Below are 5,393 nucleotides of genomic sequence, written 5' to 3' on the forward strand. Positions count from 1 at the left end.
GAACATCTCCTTTACGCGCACGCTGAGATGAGAATGAATTTCAGCCAATAGGGTATACAGCATTGTGGTATTCTCTCTTCAAAAAAAAATAATAATATCTAACTAATTCTAATTTTTTGTACAAATTATTAATGTTTATAATATTAACTTCTTCTGATGTTATATTCTTGTTACTTAATATTTTTAGTGAAAATATTGCTTCTTATTATTGCTCATTAACATCCAAAGCCTTGGGATAAAAATCCACATTAATTGGTCTTTCTATCTTTTTAGTTTAGAACAGAATTTCTTTATGTCAGATGACTTTTTTCTGTTGCTTCTGATGCGTGATGTCTGCAGTCTGCTTTTGTCTTCAGTCCTCTTCTCGTTGATGGTTTATTTATTTATTCATGTTTTTCATGTATATTACTGAACTCTTCTTTCTTCTTAAGAATCATTTTAATTTAGTTCTCTCAATCTTGTTACATATTATTTTTCATACATTTTTTTATCTTGTTTCCGCTTTTTAAACATAATAAACTGCAGTTACAGTTGGAGAATGCACAGCAAGTCTTTCATGTCCAAAAAAGAATTCCAATTTCATTCCTATGATATAATTAATCGTTTACAAATGTGACAACTTACAAGGAGTAAACTGAATTCCGTATGTTCGACTATATAAATAAAGAAAATATGAAATGTAAATAATTACAGGTCACAAACCTCACTCGGACGTTCTAGTAGATTACTACTCGTCTGAGTTATGAAAACCCACCCAAGTTTATGTCTGACTTGTTCCATTCCGAGTCAACAAGCGACTTCTTCAGCACCTGTCTGTGCTATACTATACTGGCTATCATCTTTACTGTTTGGTCCGGGCTCTGTCTGGCCCATTCGAGCCGGCGATCCCAAGCTCGTGATGCCAGAAATCCTCCAAAAATGTCTTCGCGGCATCCAAGCTTGGAAAATATGTGTGTTCCAAGAAGATCTGAGACAGAGTATCAGAAGAATCCGCATAGATCAGAGCTCGATTCGCCTTCACCTCCAAGCTCCCCATGACCACTCCTATCAATTGTCTATACGAAAAGAAGAAAGTTTTCAAAGACGACTCGATAGCCTGAAACGCTTGAACTAGGTGGATTTTTTCAAAATCCCCCTTTCGATGGCCATGAAAGAGCTTCATCGCCGCTTCCTGAACCCTTGGACCTCCTTTCGGATCCACTTCCACGCCCAAGACCGCCGGAACCCTCTGCTTCAGATCTTTAGAAGATTTAGTTATTTCAATCAGTGCCTTGGACCGGAAGCAAAAGGCTTCGGATTCCGTCGAAGCTTTAATCGCAAGCTGGTTCTTCAGGCGGAGAAAATCGTCCGGATCCATAAGAAGGTGCAGGTCTTCTATCTCTGTGAGAAGCTTCCAAATTCGCTCGAGTAACCAGCAGTCGCTCGCTGCTGTCCCGAATTCCTGGCCATCGATTCTTTCTTCAATTCGTCGGAGAAGCTCCCGAGATACCTGTATCCACGATTCCAATATCTGGTGAGTGGTGAAGAGCGTCTGGTTCTCGTGGTTGTCGAGATTCCTTCGATCGGATGGGCTTTTCTTCAAGGAATGGAGGTCAGACGGTTTACAGATGAGGTCGTATTCGAGGTTGGGTTTTCCAGCTAGGTTTGGCTCGCCCAAACCTAACGTGAACGGACACCTCCGCATCTCGCACTCGATGGAAAACAAGATCTTGGAAGCAATATCCTCCGACTTCTGCCATGTCGCAAGGCGAGGAAGCAAACTTGCTTCGCTGGTGCGGCTCACAACGGGCGTTCCACCTGGATGGTTCCATACGGCGGAGCTCCTGTTACGAGCCAAAACACCGTTAGAAGAATTGAGATCGGCGATAGGCGCAGTTCCACGAGTCTCGGCAGCCTCTACGTCATCTTCGCAGAGAATAGCAATGATGTCGATTTGGTGAGTAGCCAGGGACTCGAGTCGGCGTCTCCACTCGCGCTGATTCACGTACGGTCTAGGATCGGATAAAACAACTGAGATAAAGCGGAACGTGATTTCCAGAGCTTGCAACGCTGGTTTGAGAATGGACTCGTTCTTCCAGCCAGGGAACTCATTAAACGTCCAGAGTTTGCTGAGCTCTGGAAGGCGGACGAATTGTTCATAAGCTAAACAGGCAGATGAGGGAGCGGGGGATAAATCGCTGACGGCGAAGCGAAGAGGAGACGGTAGCGAACCACGAGATTTATTGGAGAATTTGGGCGAGGTGCAGGACATGTCGGATGAAACCATTTTTGCCTTCCAATCCAAATCGACCATTTTTCCTTTTCTCTGATTTTTGGATGAATTTGACAAAAAAAAAAGATGAATTTGAGAAAGAGTGAAGGCAGAAAAGAAGAATAGATGACTGACTTGCGTTGATTGCTTTGAGAAGCACATGTGGAGGGAGAGGAAGAGGATGCTATTTATAAGACACAGAGAGAGAAGACTTGATCTTGTTGGCCTCCATTACAACTTTAGTACAACGCTCCAGCCTCCAGCTGTGGGCCGTGGCGGTGTATTTAAAAAAATAATAATAATATATTAATTTATATAAAAAAGAAATAACAAAGATATCCAGAAAATAAATAAATAAATAATGGGAGGAAAAAATGATCTTTATCCATAAAAGGAACTAGCGCACAAGTGATGTTGCTTTGGGGTAATGGATTCATAGTCAAGGATTTGAACTTTTTTGTAATTGACGCAACTACCCTCCTAGTACAGAGAGACGTTGTGTTGGACCGTGGTCGTTGGCTCGTTGCACTTGCAGAAGTCATTCCACGACTTTTTACAAAAAAGAAAAAAAAAAAGCGGTCTCCGGTCCTCCACCGCGTTCGGTCTAAAAATTCCGGGTCGACCGCTCAAACAAAAAAGAATGTCCCCAACTTGTAACCTAGAATTACAGCTTTGCCACGGCATCGGATGAGCAAGGCAAAAGTGTTGAGAAAGGTAGAAAATCCACGTCACGGGGAAAACGACTGCAGACACAAAGGTGCACTGGAGATTGGAAGCATGGAATAAAAATAAATATAAAAGGTTGTTTCAAATGGAATACCAAAAATTTAGTGATAACTGATAAGAACGAAATCTTCTGGAAGAAGGAAAATGTATACGACCGTAATACATTCTCAAGAACTAGACCATGTCTGATGTCCCTCTGCTGTGACTTTGAGAATTAAAAATTATACTTATCAGGTTTAATTCTTACACTCATCAAGAGGTGCAAGCTGATCTGAATTGGGGAATGAAAAAGCCAGCCAGCTGTATGTCTTTGTTTAATTATCAACTAAAACCCGGATTAGAGAGATAAAAATCAAAAGAAAATAATATGTTAGAGTCGGGCTGGCTCGATCCATGGTGTCTGTACAGTGCACCTGGGTTAAGGCCATTTGTGCTGAAACATGTCTCTTTTTTGGGGGGAAATTTGGAGAAGAGGGATGTACTAGGTTTAGTACAGCTTGACAACTGGTTTCACAGTTCAAAATGGGGTCGCCATACATTGGCTCAAGCAACGCTTTAAAAGGCTATTGAGGCGAGGCTGACAAAAAGGCTTGGCGGCCTTGGTTTGGTAGCCTTTCTCTCCATTGCCAACGCTTTGGCCGTGAATTGTTGGTAGCCTACTACACCTTTAAGCCCTCTACCCTAGTCCCTAGTAAAGGCTTGAAGCTTAAATAAAGAGACTGAAGTTGTTAAATTTGCCTAAATAATTAAATGATAAAATTTTCGACTTTAATTTCACCTGCAACCTCCTTCAAAACTTATTCATTCAAAGACAAAGAAATAAGCTTTAAGTTCAGCATCTTACGTTGTTACCAAACAACCCCTAAGGTTTCATTTGGAAGGAGTACAAATACAAATATATAGAATGTAAAATCTTGTATTTTGTATGTAATTGTACTCTATATATTTGTATTCTCATTCCTTCCAAATTGAGCCTAAGGCTTAGTTTGAAAGGAGTACAAATACAAATGTGTACAGTATAAGTATATATTAAATAATATAAAATATATAAGGTTTTACATTATAAATTTGTATTTATACTCCTTTCAAACTGAGACTAAGTTACTTCATCCAAATAACCTTTTTATACACTATATAGCTAAAATTAAAATTCTAAAACAAATCAATGGAACTATAAATCCTTTCTTGGTCAATAAGGGAGCTACAAAGAATATAAACCAACCTCCAACCACAATGACCAAAAAACAACCCAAGAAAAAAAAAGGTTTAAAAATATATCTAAATTTGGCACTTTGGATATATGATTTATTTTATATTAAAAAAATCGCCTGGTCCTTGAATTAGGTCAAATTCAACTTCAGTCAAGAAATATAAATCTAAAAAAATATATTTTTCCTTCATTTGTTTTTCTAATAAATACAAATACATAGATTTTATATTCTTTTTTTTTTTTTGTTCAAGGCTTAAAACTTAAGCCACACCCCTTTCACATCTAAATGCATCGCCTCCACCTTTAGCTTTTAAAACATTGGCTCAAGGGGCTCTCTACCTCTCTCAAATGAGTAAGCGCGCACCTTCAAGTAAAAAATGGGTATTTTTTTCTTTCCCTACCTTTTTCTTCAAACCAAACATAGCCTAAGAAAAAAATGGGTATTCATTTCTTCTTATCTCTTATTTCTTAAAGAGGAATCTTACAACTTTTTGTTTTCTAATGATACCCCAAAATACAAATAAAAGTTATCATGTATGGGGTTAAAATGGACATTTGACAATTTTTAAAATTCAAAATTCAGAACAATATAGAAAGAGAAGTTCATCAATACCAATATACCTCTTCATGTAATTATTGCACTTTTAAATGTTAGACATTAGACGAATATGCTCTTAGATAATTTCCCATAAATCTATTTTATAAGTTTATAACCTGATGCCAAAAAAAAAATGCCACCTAGGAATGGACCCACCCCCGTTGAATCACATGCCATTACACTGTATTTGGTTGCCAAGAAGATTAGCATGAAAAACAAATAGTGTAATGTCTTGAGTTATACAAATTACAAATTAATTTTGACTTTAGCACAAGCAATCTTTTAGATGGAACATAATGTTAGTACTTAGTAGTACTAGTAGATTTTGTTCGGGTGATAGTTGAGCTAGCCAAGGATGCCACGTGGCAATCTCTGCGTTCGTCTCCCTTATCAAGTCACATCGATGCCATGCGTAACGGAAGAGCACGACTAAAGAGTGTCCTGTATGGACAAGGAAGAGAACTCTGCTAGGGAAGAGGAAACCTCCCGAAGACCTTGATGGACACTCTCATCTCAACAATCTCGGAAGCCCTATCCATCTAGGACACAAACGCTCAACTATAAATAGGTATTATCTACTCAAAGTAAGGGACTTTTGGAATGTCACT

At 38.7% G+C, this 5,393-nt stretch overlaps 1 pseudogene across 1 annotated transcript; it reads right to left on the minus strand.

Annotated features, from left to right (window-relative positions):
- Window positions 1-559: 559 nt before the first annotated feature.
- On the minus strand, window positions 560-2,473 carry LOC104601233 (nematode resistance protein-like HSPRO2 pseudogene; annotated as a pseudogene). Its single transcript, XR_016082622.1, has one exon. The product of XR_016082622.1 is annotated as a nematode resistance protein-like HSPRO2 pseudogene (transcript).
- Between the last annotated feature and the right edge of the window lie 2,920 nt (window positions 2,474-5,393).

Source organism: Nelumbo nucifera, chromosome 2 (genome assembly GCF_055504915.1).
Source record: "Nelumbo nucifera cultivar China Antique chromosome 2, China Antique-T2T, whole genome shotgun sequence".
NCBI lineage: Eukaryota > Viridiplantae > Streptophyta > Magnoliopsida > Proteales > Nelumbonaceae > Nelumbo > Nelumbo nucifera.